The 26,546-nt window shown below is 38.1% G+C and overlaps 1 long non-coding RNA gene across 1 annotated transcript in view; it reads left to right on the top strand.

Annotated features, from left to right (window-relative positions):
- The first annotated feature begins 7,126 nt into the window (after window positions 1-7,126).
- LOC138726521 (uncharacterized) overlaps window positions 7,127-26,546 on the top strand; it is a 185,316-nt gene continuing 165,896 nt past the window's right edge. The window contains exon 1 of the long non-coding RNA XR_011338454.1: window positions 7,127-7,176. This is a non-coding gene — a long non-coding RNA (uncharacterized lncRNA). The remainder of the gene's footprint in view (window positions 7,177-26,546) is intronic.

Below are 26,546 nucleotides of genomic sequence, written 5' to 3'. Positions count from 1 at the left end.
GTATAATTGCTAACACATATAACTATATTATTGTTAAAATGTGAATATATGAAACTAAATAGCTGCATGATTTAAGATCTGAAGTTCTGAAGTATATAATGGATGTAAGAGAAGATAAGATAGGATGCAGCAGAATCCCTTAGCTAATGGAAGAAAAATACCTAAAATTATCTTAGTAACTTCACTTTTTGTTCCAATACCAAATAAATTTCTTATTTTCCTTATTTAAACAAACTACTTCACTTTGAGAATAACTCATACATTCACTCCTTTGCATGCGCTGTAGCAGAGCTGTTTAGTACTAAGCTAAGCAGAGCACTTAGGATTGACTTGAAAGTGTTCAGGAAGGATAAAAGCTTAGTGAACTAATTCAGGAAAAATCATATTTATCTGAGCCAATTTTTGTAGCTTGACACTTTATGATTTACTTCTAAGCTGCTAAAAGAGCTTAAGAAACCTTTTCTTTCCTGTTTCTCTGATTTTTATTTATTTATTTATTATGTGCTGCTTAATCCTGCCTGAAATTTGTGCAATTAATATTGAAATAAACATTATGGGAGCCGATCTATGAAAAAACTAAAGATATGTGAGATTAGAAATGATTGGGTACTTCACAGAGCTGGTTAATACATGACACCATTAGTCCATTACCCAAAGAATTGAGAGATATTGTATAGTTTTCTGCAAAATAGAGCTGATAATGTGCAGTAGCGCTGAAGTGAGTGTTGAGAATTTCTGGTATTTTGTTAGCTTTAAAACTGTTTCAAGCCAGTTGCACACATGAAAAAAAATAAAAGTTTCAGTCTGTTTACTATTCAGAGTCGATTGGTATTGGCTTTGAAGGGACTTAAGCTGTGCAGAAGCTTGAAGTGTGGCTGAATCCTTTATAAAATCTCTAGGGAGAAAACCATTTAGGTGTAAGAAAAACATCTGAAGCAGTAAATAAACAACCAGAAACGGGCATTTTACCGTGCATATAGGCTGATATCTGGAAACCTGTAAAAAGACTTTTTGCTCACATCCCACGTATTGAAATGTAAATGTGTTTTTCCAGGCACAGGTCCATGGATCTGTTAGAGTGAGTCCAGAGGAAGCCACAATGATGATCCAGGGGCTGGAGCACCTCCCATGTGAGGACAGGCTGAGAGAGTTGGGGTTGTTCAGCCTGGAGAAGAGAAGGCTCCAGGGAGACCTTATAGTGACCTTCCATTATGGAAAGGGGCTCCAAGGAAAGCTGGGGAGGGGCTTGTGATCAGGGATTGCAGGGATAGAGTGAGGGGGAATGTTTGTAAACTGAAAGAGGGGAGATTGAGATGAGATATTAGGAGGAAATATTTTCCTATGAGGGTGCTGAGGGCCCTGGTTGCCCAGAGCAGTGGTGGCTGCCCCATCCCTGGAGGTGTTCAAGGCCAGGTTGGATGGGGCTTGGAGCCCCTGATCCAGTGGGAGGTGTCCCTGCCCATGAAAGGGAAGTGGATCTGGATGGGCTTTAATGTCCCTTCCAACGCAAACCATTCCATGATTCTATGATTTGTGTCCCCACAATACAAGTCTGTGAATTTTTACTAATATTAATTAAACATTTACAATGGAGCTTTATGTAGACGAAAATAGTACACATCAGTCCTTTTGGTACAGTTGCTTTTTGACAACATCTTCTGTCAGAGGATGGTTTTGATAAGTAAATCTATCTTAGAAGTTGAAATGAGGCTGGGTATCTCTTTCCCTCCATCCAGTATTTTAAGTTAGTAACTCAAGCTTATTAAAAGCAGAAAATTAAGTGGCAATAAAAAGAAATTCAGAGAGCTGAGAAGATTCTGCTTTAGTGCTGTCGTATATTCCTTCAAACGGCTTAATAACTCAGTCAGTGTGAAATAATTTACTCATGCTTTTGATGCCTCATCTTGGACATTATTCTTACAATGGGTTTTTAGTCACCCAGGGACCAGCTGGCCAAAGTATTGGTTAAAAAAACTAAGGATGAGTTTACTGAAGTTAACATTTGTGAATGGAATTGGTCAGGATAGGATATTACCAGAGTGCAAGTGGAAAAGGAGAGCAAAATTGCCTGTTTTATCAGAAAGGATAACATGCACCACCACTGAAATAAGTGTCATTTACAACCTTAATTGGGAGGGAGAAGTCTAAATGCCAGCTTTCTTCATTCCAATTTAAACTGCTATAACAACTTGACAAAGAGGTATCAAGCACAGATCTGTTAATTATCATTTTTGCGAGGCTGCTCCTAAATATTTCTTTGAGTTGTCAATTGACTATATAATCAGTTAATCCGTATCTGTAATACACAGGAGAGAAAGCATTTTTCTGTTAAATAGCTTTTCTGATTGTCAACTGTGCATTCCATCGCGTCTGGCATTCCTTGAGATGTGCCCAAGGGAATCCCCTTGGAACTTTTTGGTAAAGATATCCATCACCCGCCTACCCTAGTGCTTCTGGAATGCCTACTGCAAGCTGTGTTAGTTGTCCACATGTGTATTATTTGGTATCACTATGTTACACGTTTTTAAAATGGACACAACTCTGAGAAAAACTAGTGTTTTCTCCTAGTTAGAAGGTCTTAAACCAAGGCTTTGAATAGAATTCGGACCAATCAAGTATATGTTTGATTCAATATGCAGGCTTGATTTGTAACAGATATGAGATGTTTTGTGCTATACAAAAGCAATGCTGATCAAAAAGGGAGAGTCTTTGCCCAGGAGAATCCCCTTCCTAACCTCAGATTTTAAAAACTAATTGTGAAATGAACTTTGCCAGTGCTCCTTTCCAAAAGGTTTGTCTAGAGGAAGCTGTAGTTTTATTACATCTAGTGAACTACGTGCATTTTCTGTATAAGGAACAGATAAATATGATTTTTCAGTTCTCTGTTCCTAAAGAGATTGAATATTTATGTAATTTTGTTATTAAGATAAATTACGTGTTCATTGTTAGTGATATCGGCTGTGGCCTAACGTTATTTGGGAAGATGTATCCACAGATTTTGTGGTTTGTACCTGAAGTTTGACCAAGCATTTACTGCATACTGCAGAGCACTAGTTCAGAAATTAGAACATCTTAACTGGAAAGACAAAGAGACTAGTGATGTATGCATTTGTGGTCTTCCCAGTCCTTGTTTTACAGTCTTGTATTTAAAATTAGTATCAAGTTTTATGGTACCTGTTATTTTTTATAAATGCTTGCACGTTGTTCAAAATCTCCAGCTATGGTGGTGGTGCCCAGTGGACAATTAACTTTCACAGAGCAACTTTTGTGACCTGAAAACACCAGTTACTCTGTACCAGAGTGCTACTCTTTATAGAACCTGGACTTTTAACTTAAGAAACTAACAGATGGAAATGCTGAGGTGTCACCTTTCCAAAGTATTGTGTGTTTTCAGAGATAGCAAAGTTGTCCGGAAGCTTTGCAGTGTGTCCTCTGCTCTTTTCCAGAGCTGTTGTCCACACCTGGGCTTGCAATGCAAGACATGCAAAGGTAATATTTGCAGTTTGTGCTATTGAACGTTGCTCGAGAATTTGCTGAATTTTTGTTCCCACAGAAATAAAATTAAAACGCCAGTTTTCTGGAATCCCATCACAGACTTTTTTGTAATTATCAACACTTGAGATTTTAGCTAAAGCTGTACAAAGATTACATTAGCATAAAATGTTGTGTTCTTTTGACTGAATACATTATTTGAGAGAAAATATTCAGTAGTACTAAAGGTAGGAATAAGAAATTATTACCTGCCAGGTGATAAATAGTACTGTGTTGATGAGAAATATTTTTTAGAAATGCTAATTGCTCCATTGAAGTTGACACTTAATCCAGTTAAAAATATGCCACAAATGCAGCTTTGAAAATTCAGTATGTAACAGGGCTGTTTGAATTGTAGCAATTACTGGTTCCAAATTAGTGGGTTCTCCTTTAAAATTTACTTGTCACATCATATTTTGTCACATCGTGTAGTTCCACTTCATTACGCATCGGCATATAATCCTGATTGGTGAACTGCAGTGAGATGATCAGAGTCCCACTTTGACTTTGGTGCTCGTGATTGAAAAGGAACCCAAACACTGCAATGCAAATAAAATGTTTTCCTGATTACACAGCTACATTTCACAGCTTTTATTCCAGGACCTCTTGGCACAGAATTTCTTTCACCTTCTTAACCCCTCATATGCTCCTCATAAATTATTCTACTTTGCATTGGAAGTCTGCAGTTTTTACTGCACATTTGAAGCATGGAGCCTGTCTGGATGTTACTCTAGCTTGCCATTATTAGTGAGTATCTGCTACTGTTTGGATTAAACATAAATGGGTTTGTAAGATTCCCCCAAAGATGAAAGTACCAAACATCTAACGATATTGCATCTCAGTCATATCTTCTAGTGTTTAGCTGCTTCTGAAATTAGTGTTGCACTGACTGTAGGAATGGGCCTTTGAGAAATGTTCTGGTTATCTGTAAACCCGAGAAATGTGTTTCCTACAGCAAATAAACAAATCCTTTTATTTGATGAAGCTATTCTCTGTGTTCTTTTTTCATCTGTAGAATAGTATCTGGCAACTGTTTTGTATTCTTTTGGGTTTTTCAAGTCTTCCCCTCATTATTTCTGTATATTTTTTGGAGCTGAATGGGAATATTTGAGAATCTGATAATGATTTTTGATGTAGACATTAACAGGCAATATAATGTAAAAAATATTTCCATCAATAGTAAAGCTACTTTTGAAGTAACAATGGGTATTTCTAATTTACAAAAGAATATGTGGAATGGGTACACTCGTTTCAACTTTATATAGTCATATTACTAGTTAAAGGATGATAACACAAAGCTCTGAAGGAAGTTCAATAAGTAGGTCTATAAATGGAGGTGACTGCGTAGTCTGTCCATACCCAAGCTGGTTGCTACAGCTCTTTTGAGTGCTTTTCCAGCTGGTGTGGTTCTCAATGCAACCGTACCCCGAGAGAGCACAGGAGAAACGAATGCGCTCACAGGAGCGCTCCCCGTGTTGTGTTACCGATAAACCCCAAGATGCTCCAGGATTTTGTGTGGGCATTTCACATTTTCTCTGTTTTATTTGGAGTACCAGTAAGGAAGAGCTTAGCCAAAAATACTGGGCTTTTTTTTTCTCTCAGCTTGCGGGATGTTAGGTGTTTTGTTGTTGTGGGTTTTTTTTGATGTAAAACCCTATCTGATTACCTTATTGAGATAATTAAGCTTCTTTCGCCAATGTTCATGTGTTTATGGAGCTCATGAGAAAATGATTATAGGGAAATAAGTGATTACAATAGATTACGATCCATAAACATGGCTAGTGATGGATGCCATGTACAATAGCAGTAGTATTGAATGTGCACATTCTCTATCCTCCCTGTCTCTCCCTGAAGAGCTGAGTGAATCCTCTTTATGCTGTAATTTAGGTACAGGCATTTTCGGTGATGAAGTTTTAAATAAGAACATTTACTCTGGCAAAAAAAGAAATGAAAAGGAAACAAAGACATTGCCCCATGTGTGCTGTATAATGAGCTGCTGTCCTCATTTTTCACTTGAAACCAATCATTATGGTACTGAAGTGAACAGTGCCTCATCTATACATATATATCATTTTTCCAAAGGATGCTCTAGAGAGGGTGAAGATCAATATGAATTCATTTTTTCTGGTAATGGAAAATATTTGAACTGTTCGGTTATCAGGCACAAAGATGACTTCTGGGGGTATCATGCTTATGTTTCTATGTGCTGCCCTGACAATTCCAGGCATGGGTAAACCTGCAGCTTTCTGAATGCCTTGACAAGTATTCAGAAGAGACCAGAGCTACTTACACCATTGAGAAAGTAGAATGATACATGATTAGCAGAAAAACAATTTTCCTTAAATAGACCCTGTCCTCGACATAATTGCCAAAATTCAGCTGTGATTTGTTTTGTGTTTTAGTGCTAACAATACTTAGAAAAATGAAAGCAGTTTTAAAACCCATATATGAAGTTCAAAATACATTCACACACACTGTAAAACTGATAGATACTATGATGGTCACACAATAAAACCATATTTTAATAGACAAAGAGGATAGAGAGGTGCTAAGATATTCCATTTAGAAGTAACATGCATGAGCCTTAAAAGAATTGCTTTTAATTACAAGATATGTTCTGCTAGTTGCCCACAATACTATCTTCTTAATCATAAGCACTTAGAAATAAACATATTTACACAAAGGTATTTCTGTTGGGAAGACACTTTCAAGCTACTTGGAGACCTCATAGAAGGGCATGAAAGAATAATACGACATATAAGTGGTAATGCTGACAAAATCTGAAGTACGTTGCAGCTGGGCCAGAACAAGTAATTGTTGTGTTATCAATATGGTGTTTGGACAATAAGGAAAAAGGAGACAAAGAACAGAGACAAGAATTTGAAGTCCTCTGTTAAGCTCGGTGCCTTGTAGATGAAGAGCATGCTGTATGGCTGCTATAGTCTCTGTAAGTGTAAAACCACAACTCGACTTTTAAAGCCAATAAAATAATTTCTAATAAAGTTGCTTGTAAAGTAGTAGACTTTTAAATATCACCCGAAGTTTCTGTGGTCAGGTGCTGAAAACCATTGGCCTAGAGATAATAAGGTTTGACTCTTTTAGTAGAGATCGACCACAATTGCAGTTTCGTGTGTCAGTACATGCAGGGTAAATGCTTTAGTCTTCTTTTATATCTTTGGCAAAAGTGACTTCTGTGTCAAAGAGCTTGTGAGAGATGCTAATTTTATCAAAAATGTTTCATTTTGTAGTTGCATCTTATTTAAACCAGAACTCTACTTCAAGCCTGTATTTGTTAGTGAAGGTGGGATATAATTTGTTTATTTATTTATTATCTGGGATGTGTTGACAACTTCATATGGGCTTTTAAGAGAATTTTAGATCTTAAGTTGTAGTGAGTTTAACCCATTACCACTTGATTTATATATACACGTAACTATACCTCACAATTCAACAAATTTCTTCTACAGATTAGTGATGGTTTTGTGAGATTTCTGAAAGTCTAATTTACACATCTCTTCTCTACTTCTCAGTGGAAGTTGACAATACAAAAATACGGGTTTGAATTTACAATTTATCAGCTATCGGTTAATGAAGATGAAAATATACTTGTGCCTGCTTCAGAAGATCATCATGCAGCAGAGCGAGGTAACTGGCAAAATGTTAAAGTTGCAGTTTAGGTTTCATAAACCTGAATTTTAATTTTTTTTTCTAATAAACCTCTAGCTAGTTAATAAGAGTTTCATAAGCTAAACTGCAAATAACTGCCTGGAGAGAGTCCTATTTAAATCTTCCCAGTGGAAAAACAACCTGAATACTACACTAAAATGTCCTAAAAGTATGAGGAATGTTTTCTTTCCATGCTTTTGCAGTGGTTTTTGGTGGGTTTTGGGGCGGTGTTTGGGTGTTGGGGTTTTTTTTTTGTTGGTGTTTTGGGTATCTTCATTATTGTGTTTCTGGTTTTAGTTTAAGTGAGGAAAATCTGTAGGGTAAAGAAAGTGAAGTACACTATTGAGTATATTTCTCTTTTCTTCTTTTTTTTTCCCTGGTTCAGAATCTTTGAGTCAGGTTATCATTCTGTATTAAACCCCTAAGTGGCTGAAATAAACCAGAATGAAATCTGGTGTTGAACAAAGGAAGCCTTCAAAATTGTTTAAAAGAGCAAAACCAGCCAAGCTTGGCTTCGCTTGCCTCCGTTACTCAAGATGGAGTTTGGCCTTAGGGCACTCAGGTCCTGATCCAAACCACTGCGGAAAGAGTCCCTCATGGTCTAATTATCAGCAGCTCTAAGCGTTGATGGTGCTTATTGAATGCTCTTTAATGAGGGGAAATCAGGAGGATTATTACAGGAGAGGCCTTGAAACATACACATTTTCTTTGAAAATTAAGACCTTTTCTAGAAGTTTGATGTATTTTTCTGTTATTGCTCTACAATAGAAATGCAACATTTCATTAGCATTTCACTTAATAATTCTATACAAAGTCTGAAAGGCTTCTTCAGCTATTTAAAATAAACACTTAAGTTGTGAGGAGACTTGATGCAAATGCAGGAAAACAGCTAATTTAAGTGTATTTCCTTAAAGAGATATACATTTATGGATATTGACTTTCCCTGTTTTATAGAGGTGTATGTATGGATTCTCCTCAGTGATTCAAAGGGGATAAATCACCTTCATAAGCACTTTATGCAATTTTTACTAAGATACAGTATCTCTTCTAACACACTAAGGTCATTTTCATGGGATTCAGTAATATTCAGTAGTAAGATTCACTGCCTGGTGAACCAGGGAACATCAGTTGTGGCTGCCCCATCATCATCACCAGATGAGAATATTCATGTTCTCACTTGAATTGCAACCTGGTCGATCTAATGGGAAGGAAATGCCTCCACTGTGGAATATATTTCACCTTTCTTGTGCTTAGCTAAATAGCAAACTCTTTTCTAACGGGTGTACAATTGTGATTTTGGCTTAAGCAGCTAAGGTTTTGTGCAGATTCTGGAGTGAAGAGGTAACAGATTGCAATTGCTCAACTTGCATCTTTGGAAAGCTTTGGCCTCAATAGAGAAAAATTGGAAGGATTAGAAGGAACCTTCCACGACACTCATAGAGCTGTGAAGGCCCGTTTTGAAGGGACTGAGTGGATGATCATGATGAAGCATTTTTTAATTCTTCCTTGTGCTTCATAAAGTTCTACTTGATGATAAAGACTCAAACTGAGCTTGGGAAAGCATTATGACCTGTTCCAAATTAAAATTGATCATAATGTCACTCCCCATTGACGCCTTTTTTTGAGAACAGCAGAGCTTCTCTGGAACAGGCTGCCCAGGGAGGAGGTTGAGTCACCTTCCCTGGAGGTGTTTAAGGGATGAGTGGATGAGGTTCTGAGGGACATGGTTTAGTGATTGATAGGAATGGTTGGACTTGATGATCCAGTGGGTCTTTTCCAACCTAGTGATTCTGTGATTCCCTGTGCCTTTTGTTCAGATCCACGGTAAACTGTATATGCCTCTCCTCTGGATTCTGCTGCCTGGTAGTCTGGAGTCAAAAATGTAGTGTGCTATGATAGCTGTTGTCAAGGGACTGCCACCAGAATGGAGGCTGCAGAGCAGAGTATCCTCTTTCAGCACAGAAACAGAGATGGAGAGATGTAACGTTTAATCAGTCCAAAATTAGTTGTAGAACCTCTTCTCCCAACCCCGTTACTTCTCCCAACTCCTCTTACATCCTCAGCACTGGTGTCTACAGACAATCTGCTGAGGTGTCTTGAAAGAGACTTTTGTATTGGACAAGGATATCCTGGAAAGGACAGTACCTCACAACATCTCTCTGAAAAACCATTGATGCCTACTTGCCTATAAATAGATGAAAAAGCGAAGAGTTTTCACTGTTTTATCAGTGCTTACAATTATACAGTATACAGTCAATAATTTCTACCAAAATATATGTACTTTCTGTTGCTTTTCTTCTATGAGTTTGAATATATGATGTTTAAAGTGAAGAATCTGTCAGACGTTGTATCTGAGTCATCGAATGAGTTCAAAGGAAACAAATGTATGGAAATGAATTAGAGGTAAAAGGATTTAATTGAAAGTTTATTAAAAGTAACTGAAATTAACAAAGGCTATTGATAGAGATGAGAAGTAGCTAAACTAATGGGAAGAAATTGGGTTTAACTGAGGTTTAGTTGAGAATTAATGAATGAAATTCAGTGAGAAAATGTTAAGATATCAAGGAATTTCTATAATGGAAAACTGTTATCTAAGAAAATATATAACAAAGTTATACGCATATGGCCGTTCATTTATTTATTTCCTAGATGGGAATATTGATATTGTAATGGTGTCACAAATACCATAAAAATAGTCAAGCTATCTGAATACAAAATATAATTTGATAAATACAGATTCATGACCAGTACGCAGAGAATGAAGAAATGCTTCATGCTTTTTCAATTTCTGTCGTAATTGCTACTGAAAGAAATGAAGTATTTCTGATATAGAACTAGCAGACTAGTAATAATTCTCAGTATCATCTTTTAAACGAAATAATCTATCATGATTTTGATATGACATTTTCCACTGGTCTTGCTTGCAAGGGCTATAAATTGTTCTTTCAAAGTGACCCTAGCTTATATGGCCCATAGGAATACAAATAAGTAGTTTGGGTTATATTAGAATACAAATTATAGATTCTGAAAAATATGGGGTCTTTATACTTGATAACTGGGGTTCTGAGAGGGGAAGAGATCTTATTACCTCTTTCTTTGTAGGAACCAATACAAAAAATAAAGGGGGATTTGTGAAAGCAAGAACAGGGATGTGAGCATAGAATTAATCAGTATTATTAATATTTGCCTAGAACCTGGTCAGAAAAGCTGAAATAAACTGAACTGCAGTAACTTTTGCAAGTCTCATACCCTCCCCTCTGGGGTTTAGGTGACAATGCCATGAGCTGCTTAGGGAAAAATGGGATTTCCTACAACTACCATTAGTGATAGGACTAGGGGCAAAGACTATACACTGGAGGGGGCAGATTTAGACTAGACATAAAGAAGAACTTCTTCCCTGTAAGAGTGGTGAGGCCCTGGCCCAGGTTGCCCAGGGAAGTCATGACTGCCCCATCCCTGGAGATGTTCAAGGCCAGGTTGGATTGGGCCTTGGGAAGCCTGATCCAATGGGACATGCCTGTGCCCATGGTAGGGGGGTTGGAACTAGATGATCTTAAAGGTCCCTTCCAACCCAAACTATTCTATGATTCTATAATTCGATGACTATGGTCTACCAGAAGTGTCTTTTGGCCATTGAGCTGCCCCAGTTATCCTCTTGTGTTGCACGTTGTGTGCGGGAGGTAGTCTCATTATTGTTTGAATATTCAGATGTCTGCTGTGTGAGATCTATCCACGCTGTTGGTGCATGTGTAGCGTGGGAGCCAAAAAGGAGAGGTGGTTATGTGAGAAGTGTTGCAGTGACACTGCAAGGCTGATGACAACAGTATCAGTTACAGCATGTATTCAAATATATTTTTGCAGTTTTCTGACATAACATGTTTATTTTCTCTGATTCCTGTATTAGAGGTGGGAGTCTTTGGAATGATTTACTATTAAAAAAATAAATTAATATCTGAAACTGGAAGCTCAATCTCAGGCATGAATTATACAGGAAAATTGTACAGATTTTTAGACTGATATTTCTATTTCTGGTTTCATAGGAGACCGTATTTTGAAAAGCAGCAACAACAGCCATGGAGTACTATTCAAAAGTTTCCCTGATGCTGATCTTGAAGAACAACTTTAGGCTATCTCTTTATTTTGTGTAAATAAATTTCATTTCATTTAAAAGCATATATTTTTACCTTCAATGTGTTTGACAACATTATTCCTGTCAAGTATTTTCAGAAAACAGTAATTGGTAACGCTTCTAGCAAGAGACAGACATCAAAAAAAACCTTCAGGGGAGGCAATTCCATGAAACGATTCTTAATCTGCTTATATAAATTGGATTTTCCTAAGTTAATTCTCAAAACTAAGGTAACCTTGCATTCCACAGAAGGAAATACAGTTTCAGTTTTGAAAAATGCACTTCTAGTCCCCTTTTACGTATTTTAATGTATAGATGTATAATGCATATACATATAAGATATTAGGAAGAAATGTTTTGCTGTGGGGGTGGGGGCGCCCTGGCCCAGGTTGCCCAGAGCAGTGGTGGCTGCCCCATCCCATGAGGTGTTTGAGGCCAGGTTGGATGGGACTTGGAGCCCCTGATCCAGTGGGAGGTGTCCCTGCCCATGGAAGGGGAACTGGAGGAGCTTTGAGGTCGCTTTCAGCCCAAACCATTCCATGATTCTATATGTATGTAAAATATATATAACATAAATAAAAGCTGGAGCTTGTTATGGATTCCATTCTATTAAGTAAAACTTTAATTTCAACTTCTGCCTTGGATAGTTATATTACAGAAGAGCATATGGAAAAAGGAAAGTGTTACCATGGATGGAACTCAGAGTTTTAACATAATGAGGGAAAGGCATAGCAAATACTGGGGTTATTCCTGTTGTTATGTATAAATGTGTGAATTTGGAAACATTTTCTAAATCAGATGTTCATCAAAAATGTAGTGACTTCTTTTGTAGACAGGTGTTTCCAGTGCTTCTGATGCATTGGTTCATTGGCTAGTTTTATTTACCTAGAGGTTAGACACTGTGAAAGGAGCTCTTACTGAGAAAGGCCTAGCTGGTGTCGTGCAATCCATCAGAAATGTTCTGCAGAAGCTCTTGGCTCAGTATCTGTCAGTAGCAGGTTATAAGAGACCTTTTTTAGTAGGAGATTTTGATATGAATAGCTGTCTGAGGAATGGTTCTGGTTTTTTTTTTTTTGGTCTAGTTAGGCACAAAATGCTTTGTCACATTTGGCCACTGGATCAAATGTCAAATTCAGGGTTCTGTGTTTTGTTTCTCCTGTAAGGCATAGGTTTTTCTCATACTGTTGCATTAATCTCCATTTCTAGGACCTGCATGTCTTTCTGATTCCCAGCAGTTCTTGCCTGTAGTTCAAATTCCATTTTCATTAGCTAACTTCTCTATAGATTTTGCTCCTTCTCAGTGGTTGTTCAGACCACAATAGACGCTTCCTTGCTGTTTCCTTGTTCTAGTTTCAGCTGAGATAGAGTTTTTATAGCAGCTGGGGTAGTGCTGTGGTTTGATTTTAGATGAGAGTAATGCTGGTACACTGATGTTTCCATCATTGCTGAGCAGTGCTTACAGAGAGTCAAGGACTTTTCAGCTTCTCACACTGCCCTGACAGTGAGGAGGCTGAGGGTGCACAAGAATCTAGAAGGGGACACACTCAGGACAGCTGAGCCAAACTGCCTAAAGGGATATTACAGACCATCTGAGATCATGGTGAAAAATAAAACTGGGGAGGTTTTTGGTGGGACAGGGGGTGGGGGGTGTTGGCTACTGCTCGAGGACTAGCTGGACATCAGTTGGTGGATGATGAGCAATTACATTGTGCATGGCTTGTTTTGTATATTCTATTATTACTATTATCATCATCATCATCGGTTCCTTATCTGTCCTATTAAACTGTCCTTATCTCAACCCACGAGACTTATATTTTCCTGATTCTCTCCTCCATCCTGCTGAAGGGCAGTGAGTGAACGGCTGCCTGGCATTAACTACCTGCTAGGTTAAACCACAGCATTCCTTTATCATCCTCTCTCTTTGCTACTTTTAACACAGACATGCACAACTCGTGCAGCTTATTTTCTCTAGCTGAAAAATTACCTTATTTTGAAAAGAAATTTATCGAATCCTACTGTGACTCTTTATTAATACCCTCTGAAGTGAGTCTATCATCTTTAAAGATGGTTTTATGTACTGATTGTACAAAGATGACTTGACAGTTTAGTTACCTGTTTGGTATCTATGTCAATTAAAACATTGTATTGCGTGTTGAAGAGCATGATTATACATAAAAAGGAATTTACATGGATTTAATACGGAGAATGTATTTACTAATCCACATTAATTGAATATGCTGCACTGAAAGGCAGAACTCAGTGTTATACAAATAAATAGTAAGAGTGAATTTGGTTGCTAATAAAAAATATGTTGGATGCATACATTTATTTACTGATGATCAGATTTGTCATGTGGCCTTAATGTCCAGAATGTGTCAATTTTTTATTCCAATAACTGAGTTTTTATAGGAAAAATAAATTTCTGCTCCAAGATGGAAAGTTCTGTCCAGTGTCAGTCAAAACCAAATACCCATTGAGTAACAATGAAACAATATTTATGTTACTGAATGTAGAAACTCCTATCAAACTCTGGGCTCTTCAGCAACAGCAGCAGTCACAATAAAATAGCTCGCTCTGGCCTTCTTCCATTTTATTTTTGGGTTTTTGTGTGTAATTATTGCATGATGGCAACTTTCTTATCAACCTGTGGTCAGAAGAGTGTCCATCTGTTGGTGTGGTTCTGTTTTACAATATTTGAACTCATTTTAAGCCTAGACTATTTTAAGAAGGGACACATTAATAGCATAGCTCTTGATTCAGCTTTGTTGAACACTAAATGGACTTCTAGTTTCATTTGTGTTTTTCCAGGATTTGAGCTGAGAAGGAATTGTTTTGCAATTCCAAAGAGTAACTTTTTCCCCTAAGAGATTGTGTTGTCATTTTTCAAGTGTTCCAGGAAAGGCTGAGCTGCTTCCCTGTTGTTAGAGAATGTGTTGGTACTAAAAATTAAACCTTGGATGATCAATCTTTTAATAGCATGTCTTATAACAATAACTATTCATTGTTTCTCTAGTAGGTCCATTGTATGGAGCATTCACTTTTCTAAAGGAATACTGTTATTTATGTTTACCTGATATCTTTTCCTTTCCTTTGAACTTTGTGATATGAAATTATGTCATATTTTCTGAACAATTACAGTTCAGCTATAACCTTATTTTTCATTCATAGACAGAAAGTGATGGAGGTCTTAATTTCCCAGCAAAGCTCCACCTTAGTTTCTGCTGATTATAACATTTCCATTCTCGTTTTAGCTGACAAACCTTTGAACGTAAGTCACCTTTTTTAATAACAAATAGGTGGATTTGTGCAAATCAAAATGTGGATGAGTTACTGCAAACACTATATTCTCTGTACCTTACATGTTACATGTTTAGCCTTTTTAAAGGGAAGCAGAGCATCTGAATGTGAATTCAAGGGTGGGCTGTGCTCTTTTCCTGTTGCTTTGATCAGTTGTTTCTAGACATGCTGCTTCCTCTGTAATGTTTCATATAGTACATTTGGAAACTTGTTTGATTCTGAAGCTCATAAATGAGTAAATGTTTATATTTTTTAGATTAACTGAACTGAGAGAATTTTATGGAAGATGACAGTAGATTCAGAAATACAATTTAGAGCCAGTAACCACTGAAAATGTTTTGGAGTAGGTGGCTATAGTAAATTTCTCTCTCATTTTATGCTATTTAAATATAATTTTCAGTGAGTTACACCACAGAGTGAGTTATCCTGAGCAAGTAACTGATAGAGATTAATTGCAATATCTTAGCTCTGTACTTACCATAATTTAATTTCCTTTTGCTTACATAAAGTAAACCAAGAATCACAACACTTTATTTGTGCAGCCGGCAGTTCCTCGTCTCGGTCTTCCTTGGTTATGTGTACATTTTCGATTACGATCAAAAGAAAGTTGTAATTATTTTAGCATCACAATTTATCTCTTTCTCTCTTTAAATACTTTTCTCTGCTTATGTGTAGGTTTGGGTTTGTGTGCCTTTGCTAAGGACTTCACCTTTGTGAGGCAGTGAGTCCTCTCATCTTCTGTGAGAATGGAAGATAACATGCAGAACGTTATCTTCAGCAGCTGAGGTAACTCCTGGTACCTGTCAGCTCTGGTGAAGGAAGGTAGGCTTCCCTTTCATCTTTTAGTTCACTGAAAGAATCAGTGGTCTTCTCCAGATGTGTTACTGGTTATCAGTATTAAACACATTGCTGCTTGGGTTTTTAACCTCTAAGCCCTGGCCTGCTGAAACAACAAATGAACTCCTTGCTTGGTGCTAACAGAAGTGACAGTTTGCAGATCCAGTAAAGATCTGTTATTCTTATACACTTTAATGCTCCAGCAATATTTACTCTCAGGAGGGTTTGTTAACATTTCTTAGTTTCGCTCTTTCTCTACTGTCTGGCCCCCTCAACACAAATACGTTTGATATTTTAAGAATCTTATGAAGAGTGGTGCATATGTCTTAGTACAGGAGCTGTCGTGGAGAAAGGGAGCATCTGTCTGTATCAGGTAAAATCGGGAATACCTTTTATATTTAGTGAAACTTGAAGAAACATTTCTGTATTAAGTGGGATTTTTATCAATATCCTCTTAAAGTGTTGAAAGAAAAATAGTAGAAGACTGCATTGATTCTTAGGCTGATAATAAGATGTGTAATCTTTCAACTATGGGACATCAGCTGACACCTAACAGTGTGATAGGCAGGGATAAAATCCTATCAGGATGGCTCTTTGATGATTTTAAGAACAAATAATTTTCTCACTCTGTTTCTTATAGGTAAATAATTACTGTATGAAAACCCTTCCACCACACTTTCTGATAACGCACACCTTTATGTATGACAACTTTCTAGTAAAGTGCACGAAAGAGGAACTATCTTTTTACCTCTTAGGCTGCTTTTGTGTGCTTGGCATCATTGTAGCTAAAGGGAGGCCTGACCTACTACTAGGCAGCAGAAGCAGTCTTTTTGTTAAAGAACTTCTGCCACTGCTCTGAAGAAGCAGGGATTCAATTAAAATTTGTTGTCCTGCACCTGGTTCACTACATTTGTTTTTTTTCTAGACAATAGTGAAATAGCTGTTAACTTTCAGTCTGTTTTACAAGCAAGATAAATAGCAACAGGATTGATGGTGCAGAACACTTTTGGAAGGACTCTATGAAGTTAAGAATTCTGCCTTTCTTTAAGTTTATACTGCAGTTTACTCTCTTGTCACATTTAGATTCTAATTGAACATCTGATAGTGGAAATACTGGATTATTCCTATTCTAAGGGCAATGCTCACAGTAAAGTGACAGGATTTGGAATTCTGGAATTCAAAATGCTTGAGTGTACCAAAACCTGCACAACCATAAACCTGATGCCTCAAACAATTATCTTGTTAACTTAATATCTGCAATCACAATATCTGTGACTACATGATAACATTAATAATTATTTAGCTTAGAGAATTTAGACAGTAAGTTTATCACCTAGGACACTTCATAGATACAGACTTTGGTTTCATTAATAGCCTTGGGTTAGCTACAAAGAAGATACAAAAAAAGCCCACAGAGTGAAAATATAAAATAAGATATGAGCTTAAGGTATTGCTGTTTTTCTGGTTATAGCAGAAGTTACCACAGGTCATTAAAACAGAATAGAATAGAATTCATAGAATCATAGAATAGTTTGGGTTGGAAGGGACCTCAAAGCCCATCCAGCTCCATCCCCCTGCAGGGACACCTCCCACTGGATCAGGGGCTCCAAGCCCCATCCAGCCTGGCCTTTAGCACCTCCAGGGAGGGAGCAGCCACCACTGCTCTGGGCAACCCTGGCCATGATCTGTTAGTAATACACACTTGGAAGACCTAATGCTATTGACTTGAAAGCTGGAGAAGTTTGGGATCTGGAGCTTGTTACCTTCCACAGGATAGCAGGTGTTCAATCAAAGTTGTTAATGTATTTTCTGTGGATCTCATATACTTTAAAAGCAGGTAATTAGAATTATCCACAGATACTTTGAAGGTATGAATAATTCATTTCTTGTGCATCAATAAAATAATTATTGCATATTATCATCCTTAGCTTTCTACTTCAATAAAATTGCTCACATCATGTCACTGTCATAGTAATGTGCCTTTTTATTTTTCATATTAATGAAAATTGCCAGTAGAATGGGGAAAATTGTAGTAAGATTTAATGTCACCTATAGGCCTTTTCTGTTGCGTTGCACTGAAATGGTACAGTATCTGGATTCTGGGTGACTGTTGGTGGGAATGCTTGACCACCTTGGCCACTTCTGAATAATGCCTTTCTAAAATAATTGTTAAGTGCTTTAGAGCTCTCACTTTAGTTTCACCAACTCAGTTCTCAAGTTACTTTGTAAAATTCATCCAGTTGCAAAGCTCTTTTTTTAATCTTGTTACTTCATTTGTTTAGGAATTCACTCCAGTCCTGATCCAGAATGATTTCACACATGAGCGATGTAGTATCCTCATTACAAGCATATCTATATTTTGTATTAAGCAAGCATTTAAATACTTGCTAGCTTAAGATCAGCTTCTGTTTGAATTTATTTTTAATGACTTGTATTTCAGCAAACATTTAATGCTCATTATAAATTTTTATTTCAGCTGTTTATTATTTTTTCTAACAGCTCTGAAAGGACCTGAAACAACAAAACAAATATGTTAAAGAAGAAAACAAAACCAAACACAAAACCCCAAAACCAAATCCATTTTTCTGGAATATTTAAAACCGCATTGGCTATAAAATACTTATTTTTTTAAAAAAAACCACAATATATTGCTTTGTTGAGGTATTTTGTAACTTTCTCTAGCAACATGCCTTTCTTCTTGTGACTTCACTGCTTTCACAAGATCAGAAGGAATCCTTTCCAAGTGCTAGCAATGGATTCTGTAATGTGACCATCAGAGGCTTTGAAGAGACTGGAACTTGGGATTTTTATCAGCAACCTAAGTGTTGCAACCATTGTTATTTTGGTTGTAAAATCTAGCATGAATTCCTTAGCCATGCTCTGTTTGAAAAAGAACTGCTGTGGTTCAGGTGTCCAATTCTAGGTGAAACTGTTATGGAGAGAAATCTCTGCCTTTAGAGTGTCAGTGAAGAGTGAGCTCCAAGCAGTCAGAAGCTTGACTAGCCTGAGTTGTCTTACCTTAATCACGTAGTGTTTCAGTGGCTGTTGCATTCTGTGAAGTCGGTTGGGGAGTTTGCTACAGCCTTTTTGGAAAAATTAGGTGGGTTGAAAGTTGGCCAGCTTAGTGTAGGGTCCTTGGCAAACAAGGGGTAGTGAAAGACTGCCTGTTTTCCATATGAGGTGGTGAGTACACTCACAGAAATAGTCCTGCAGCACTTCAGTGTGTCCTGGTATCAATGAATCTCCTCATTTTTCTGTTGGAATGTGCTGAACTGAGGGCTCCCATCAAGGTTTCTCTGTGACGTTGAGAAAACGCACGTGCTCTGAGACTTTGCAGCTGGCAGCCCTGCGCATGTAGAGCAGGTTCTGACTGATTGACTTGGAGCTTGGAGCATTGTGTCTGATGGGAATCAACAGAGCAGAAGCATTTCTAGTGAAAGGCGACACAAGTCAAGCCAACCCAAGGTCACCGTCCCAGGGACCCAGGCTCTCCAAAGAAAGGAGCTAGCATATTGATTTGTATTTTTTACTTGTTGTGTTATTCATCTTGGTTGCTAATTGTTCTTTGATACTTCCTGAGCATTTAAACAAGCGGTCTGATCCTTATTCAAACTTAGCAAAAACCTCAGGGCTTTTCCCATTAAGATTAAACTCCTGGCATGAATTATTTGTTGTCAGATCAGGTATGAAGGTAAAGGGATACTTTGCAGTTTTGGGACAGGACAGCATCCTAAGCCTATACTACAGATTCATTTGCTGCTTTCTTTGTAATTTTCAAAATACCAATGAATTGTAAAGCCTCAAAGCTAGTTTCATCTTTAGCTTGATCTTGAATTTTACTTGAATAATCTATAGTGTAAAAGAAAGAAGTTATCTTCCTCAAAAGTTATTTAGATTTAACAAAGGATGGATGAAAGCAAATAAAAATATACTGTTTTCTACAAAAAAAAAAGAAAAAGAAAAAATCCAGAACTTTCTCATAGCCATTCTTTTGTTAAGCATTTATTGGTTTTGTTTCCCAGACTTCATGGATAATTCCAGATGAAGTACACTTTTATCAAGAAACAGCTGATGAGAATTGTTTTAAATGTGAGATCCATGGTCACTGAGATCTGCCTTAACATCTCTACAGTAGGACAGGAGACAGAGGAGGAAACAATGTTTGTTTGGACCGAACTCTACCTTGAGGCCACAATTATCGATATCAGGAACAAGGCAATGTTCTTTTTTTTATTTCTGGATCAGAATATTCCTTTTTTGTTGCCCTGAACATTGCTTTGCTGTTTCTCATCAAACAAGCAAAAAATGCGTTCTCCTTTAAAAACGGAATATGTGTTCCAAGTTTTGTGAAATGCTTTAGAAGTATTTGTTAGTTCTATTTTCACAAGTTCAAGTTTTCACAAAACCTCTACCTTCAGCCTGAACTTTGACCTCTTTTTTTTTGTCTCAACCTTAGTTTAATTTAATCAGTAAGTACAGTGACATCAATTTGTTCATCTCACTGTATGCCACTTGTAACACAGTCCTGGTACCTTGTTGCAAATATTTTCCTTAGAATGAGTTGCAGAGCTTAAATTTGTTAATAGAACAACAAAAATGCAGGTTGTAAGAAAAGATCTTAAACCTTTAAATTCCCAGAATCATGCAGGCATTCTTCAGAAGTGAAAAACAAATGGAATAGATCATTCTGTGGCAAGATCAGGGATTCAGACATTGCAAAATATAAAGTAAAAACTTATATTTTTTCCATTACAGCAAGGAGAATGAACTTTTTATTTACAATCTAAAGTTTAAATGTATTTTATTTTATATTTGAAAATGTTAATATTCAACTTAAAGTAATTATTAGGTGTGCCCAATATGTTTTGTGTCTTATCTATAATACTGTGACTTGCCACATTCGTGCTACCTGCTGCTATTTATTATTGTCCTAATTTCAAATTTCTTGTCAGAGAACTATCTTCCTTTTCCATCCTTCTGTTTGCTGTAACCTGAAACTTGGGTTTTAGTTAGTGCTTGTTTGAAACAGAAAGATATGATCGTGCTGTGTGCAAACATCCAATTTTATGTGAAAATAATATTAATAAAACACAATGGAAAATGGTAGGAATGATATAGCTCAGGTTTCTTTACTGGGTTAAATAGCATCACTGCCTGATAGTACTTTCTCTACTATATATTTTCCCAGTTCTGTGCCGTAGATTCATGTATTTGCACTGGAACATGTGTCAAATTGATTAATTCTGAATTCTACTGCTACTTAAACATCTTTTCAGGCATGTCCACATCAGTGTAATCAGTGACAGCGGTGTCCACGTAAGTGAATCCTTTTAAGATATATTTCATTTAGCCTCCATGCAGTCACACTGTCAGATTACTAAATAGTCCATGAAATGTTGTGTGTGTATATGCATCTCCTCAAATTGTGTGTCCCAGTGTAGTAAGACTTGCCAAGTCATTTAACTTCAGCATAAGATTCACTCCTTTGGACTCCTCTTGCTTGTCACAGTGCCTGCTATGCCCATACAACTCAACACAGCTCCATCTTTTCTTGCTCCAAGAATCCCCATGCCCTGTTTCACTGCTGAGGTTCCTTGAGAGCATGTCAGTGGGGTCAGCCTGGGAAATGATGCTGAGCGAGTAGCGGGTCAGTGCTCTGACAGCTGTACTTCTAGGTATTTGCATAGCTTATCCTGACTTGTATGTTTGCTGTTAGGAAAGGAATGTTTTCCTAAGTTGGACTGAGACGAATTTGGGAAGATATTTTTAACCTTTTGCTCCTGGGAGACTTTGAAGTATTTGCTTCACTGCCCTTGCAGCAGTTTCAGATATTATTATAGAATCATAGAATGGTTTCAGTTGGAAGGGGCCTCAAAGCCCATCCAGTTCCATCCCCTGCCGTGGGCAGGGACACCTCCCACTGGACCAGGTTCCTCAGAGCCCCGTCCAACCTGGCCTTGAACACCTCCAGGGATGGGGCAGCCACCACTGCTCTGGGCAACCTGGGCCAGGGCCTCCCCACCCTCACAGCAGAACATTTCTTCCGAAGATCTCATCTCAGTCTCCCCTCTTTCAGCTTAAACTGTTTCCCCTCATCCTATCCCTGCACTCCCTGATCAAGAGCCCCTCCCCAGCTTTCTTGGAGCCCCTTTCAGTACTGGAATCTGCTCTAAGATCTCCCTGGAGCCTTCTCTTCTCCAGGCTGAACAACCCCAACTCTCTCAGCCTGTCCTCATATGGGAGGTGCTCCAGCCCCTGGATCATCGTTGTGGCTTCCTCTGGACTCGCTCCTACAGATCAATGTCCTTCTGTGCTGCCTCTTAGGAGCCTCTTAGTTCTGTATCTTGCCTGCTTTCATTTAAAAAATAGTGTGATTTTTTTGCTTAAATACATTTGTGGATTTGGCAAGAGACGTGTCCAGATGCAGTAGAATGGCTGATGACCAGGTGCTCTGAGTTTGCTCTGATGTTAAAACCTATGAAACAATGAAGCTAAGTGAAGAAATTGTGTATGCTGTAATGTTCATTGAAACAGAAAGAAATTGAAAAACAACTGCACCTGGGGAAAAAGATTGGGAAAGACACCTGGAGATGTTCCAAATGTGTGCTTTCTTAATAATTAGCACATCATACATCTAGTTAGCATCTCATAAATAACCATAAAGTAGTCATTTAATGAATCATTTTACTTTGTGCTGTCAGAGGTTACAGAAGAAGCAAAATGCTTCGTTTATTTTAAGAACAAGGTGCGGCTCTTCTTTCAGCATCCTTAAAAAAACTGATGTCATATTATAGATCAGCTGGGGTTTTTAATACTGCATAGCATGAGTGAACCTCAGTGGCATCAAGTACACTGCTATTTTGTACATAAGTTTTGGGGTTTGGTTCATTACAGGGGATGGCACTGGCTAAGCTGTGGGGCATTTTCTGACTGCAGACTTCAACAGGTTTGTACGCCTGAAATCCTGTGTGGGAATCTTGTTTGGCCACAGAAACTTTATAGGCTTCTCAGCTCTGTTCTACGCAGGCAAACCCAGTTTATTTATTGCTCACAAAAGCATCCGTGCACTGTGTACTAATAGATGTGTATCCAGTCTTGAGAGCTGCAAGGAGGGGTTAGAGTTCTGCTGCCCTTTGCAGGGATAATGGAACCAAGTCTAGCTATGGAAGAAGACTCTTCCTGCTGGGAAGGCACCGGACTGGGCTTGAGGTGGCTGAGCAGAGAGAAAGGATGGAATCCCGTCCCTTTGGGGTCTTAGCACTGGGCCTGGGCTTTAGCAATGCTTTCAAAATACCTTGCTAAGAGTCACTTTCATTTATTGTCTGAACCTAATGATTTCTTAATCGGTGAGGGCAAACGTCAATCTGTACTGGTAATTCTGTTTTAACAGTAAGCAGTGTAAGGTGCTTAGGGAAGCATAGAGGCACTAGGGGTTCTGTATGGTCATAACATCACATTATCATTTAGGTTGGAAAAGACCCTAATGTCGTCAAGTTCCACTGTTAACCTAAGACTACCAAGTTAACAATTGTTCCCTCATTCTGCTAACATTCTTTCATCTTGCATGGCCCCTCAGATTCTATCAGCCATCAATATTTCATATTTCTGAGACAGAAATTGCATTTAAATCACTGTGTGTAGTAGCAACTAATGGACTACCTGCATGTAGATTTCAAGTTAGTTCTTTATTGTCTTACATTTCTACAAGTCAAAGTTAGGCATGGTCTGACCCGTCAGAAGTGACTGAAAGAACAATCGCTGCTGTAGCTGATATGTGAATCTTAGTCCTTAGTCCAAAGATTGTTATTATTTTTGTTCTAATGTCAGAAAAGCAAGTCTCAATTACTTTTTAGTTTAGGTATCAAGAGGCCTCCATGGAACAGAAGTGCAATAGCAGTCTTGTAAAAGTTTACCATAAACCTGGCTTCAATGAGAAAGTAATTATATTTTAGGTGGTTCGAATCTAATTTTGAAGCATTATAGATGTAACATTATTTGCTACACATAGTCCTTGCCTGTTAAACATGTAGGGGAAAGTAGTGGGGAATCCTACGCTTGCAGAACCACCTCCTTGCTGGAGATCAGAAACCCCCCAAGCCCTATTTGGGAGACCAGACTTTGGCCTCTTCAGGGAGCATGGGTAGGGCCCTAGTGGCCAAGAGGGTTGCAGGAAAGCTGGTTGATATTCAAGATTGTATTCCCCCAAGCTAAAAAGCAGTCTACCCTAAGTCTAGCCAGGAGACCTGCATGGATGAGGAAGCTGCTTCTGGCAAAACTCAGACATGAAAAGGGAATAGACAGAAGGCAAAAGCCAAGATAGGTATTCCAGAGAGGAATATAAAGAAGCTGTCTGAGCATGCAGAGATGTGGTTAGGAAAGCCAAAACTCACCTGAAGTCACATCTGGTGAAGGCTGTCAAAGGCAACAGGGCAGACTTCTGTAAATACATAAGAAGCAGAAGGAAGACTAGGGAAAACATGGACCTACTGCAGAACTGGAGCAGAGGCTGTGGTGTCACAGGACGTGGAAAAGCCTGAGGTACTGAATAGCTTTTTCATCTCAGTCCCTGCTAACAAGACTTCCCTTGAAAAATCCAAGGCCCTAGAGACCTTCTGGAAAGTCTGGAGTGAGGAAGTCTCCCTTGTGGTGAAAGGGGATCAGGTTAGGGAATGCTTAAACAACTGGACATGTGAAAGTCCATGGGCCCTGATGGCAAAAGTGCTGAGGGAAGCTGCTAACTGATGCCTTTGTGGGCCAGTCATGGAGCTTGGGAGAGGTGCCTGAAGGCTGGCAGAAAGCACATCTAATATCTGCATTCAGAATGGAGAGGAAGGAGAACCCAGGTAACCACAGGCCATTCAACCTGTTAATTGTAACCACCCACCGTGGAGGGCCTGAAGTGCCCTTCATGAAGAACTTTCACGTTTGTTCTTTCTGCATTTTTAATGTGCAAAAAGATGCACTTCTGGAGGAATTTCCTCTCCAGGAAACATTGCTCAAAGTCTGGCTTCTACCTACGTTTATTTGAGAACTTAAAGTATCTTGAGTTGTAAGTGCTCAGTGCTTTCGGTGTTTACTGAAGGTCCTGTGAGCAAATGGAAACTCAGCTTTTTCAGAAATTGAGCATTTCTTTGCGAATCCAGGAAAAAGCAAGGCTTTAAACTTTTGGAAAGTAACTGTTTAGTTCTATTGCTGTGCTTTATTTACAAAGACTAAAAATGCTGAATTATGTATAACTTAAAGAAAAATTATCTTTGGAACTAATGAGGTCCTTCCAAGGAAAAATAACAAATGCTGGTAGTCAGCTTTGCAATTGTTTTATTTTTTTTCTTTTCAAAACTAACCAGTGATGCTGCAGGTCAGGAGGAAAAGTTTGCAGTAGGAATCTAGATGAAATATTATATTCTCTTTTTCTTCTATTAAGTATTAAGTACAGTGTTTTTGATTACTTAGTCACACAAACCAGGAAAAATTAAATGCAACAAAAGCCTCTGTATTCAAAATAAATGAGACATAGATACATAGAGCACATCAGTAAGGAATTAGTCTTGTTTGCTTAAAGTTAAATAGATATGCTCAGTGTGGTAGGATCAAGGCATAAACACTTGTAAAAGAAGCAAAAACAAAGATGAGGTTTGGAAGCTGGACTATGTATCCATACTCTGGGCTGGCTGCAAGTCTGCAGTTTGGCTGTTAGAGGTGGGAGTGGTGACTGAGTAAGTCAGACTGTGAATCCAATGTACGAATACTGAATTTTCTTAGGTGAGCCTGACCCCATATTTCTGTTCTATTATTGGCCTCTTCAGGATCTCTGTAGATGTTTGGTTTTTTTTTTTTTCCAAAGCACAGAGAAGAAAAGATAGTTTCTCATGTATCAACAGTTTATTCTGATCCAAGACTTGAATTTAAATACTTTAGGCAATAATCCTGTTTCTTATTTAGAAAGATATAAATTAATGATATCTGAAGTAATTTGTCTGGCATCTTGAAGCTTGCTGGTTGTGTTTTTTGGAGCTACAGAGTTAGGGGGAAAAACAGCAACCACCTCCTAAAATCCTTTTGAAGAAATCTTGGAATAACTGATCTGAAAAGCATCCTTAGAAAGCCTTTGACATCCATCAGCCATCTTTAAGTGTAAGTACCAATAAAATGTCTATGGAAAGAAAACCTGAAATTATCTAATGTAGTGAGTACAGAGGAGGTATTTTTGGATTTCTTAATGTAGCTTTCCATCCTGCAATGCATCATTAGGTGTTATCAACAGCAAGGAAAACTGCCAATCATCTTAACAACTAACCACTTCTAAAAAACCATCCAGTGACTTTAATTATGATTAAGTATTTATGAAATTAAGTAACACCGAACACACAAGTTCCTTCTGGTACTGATCAAGGTGTTTATTTTCTCCGTATCATTAGGGTTCGGGTTGGCAGAGCAGTTTGGGCATGTGCATACTTTTGAAGTTAGTAGGAATTTCTTACATAACTTATGTATTTTAATTCCCTTCAAAATTAAACCCTAAAAGCCCCCCAAGCCCCTTTGTTTCTCTAGCAAGCAGCTGTACTGATTAACTTCTATTTTTATTCAACGTTCTTTCTGTACTTTACCCTCCTGTGAACTTCACTCCTGTGCTTTTCAGCATATTTTGGTCTTTGTTCAGATGTAATCATTCATTTTAAGGTGGTTACCAATATTCTATCTGGTCTCTATTCCCTGATCTTCAAAAGCAGAGAAAAGTTTGCCAGTTCAGTAGATCTGCCAGGCCCAAGGCCAAATCTGTAAGGAGCAGACTGAAGCCCTGCCTCCTTTCAGTGTCTGGAGGAAGGAATGTAGATATGACATCTTTGGTACTTTCAGCTCCTAATATCTTGAGGACTGAGTGAAATTGGTTGTCTGCTTTGGAGGAATGAAAAAGGTTGGCAGATGGAATGCTTGAGTCGAAGGATACCTCTCCAAACTCTTACAACCTAAGGTCTCCTAAGGCCTTCATACATCAATTTCTATTGGTGCTGGCGCCAACTTGTCAAGCATAGTTGAAATAAAGAATGTTAACGTACAATATTGATTTCACTCGTCTTTTGTATGC

The sequence above is a fragment of the Phaenicophaeus curvirostris genome, chromosome 14 (genome assembly GCF_032191515.1).
Source record: "Phaenicophaeus curvirostris isolate KB17595 chromosome 14, BPBGC_Pcur_1.0, whole genome shotgun sequence".
Taxonomy (NCBI): domain Eukaryota; kingdom Metazoa; phylum Chordata; class Aves; order Cuculiformes; family Cuculidae; genus Phaenicophaeus; species Phaenicophaeus curvirostris.
This window is presented reverse-complemented; position numbering and strand designations above follow the sequence as displayed.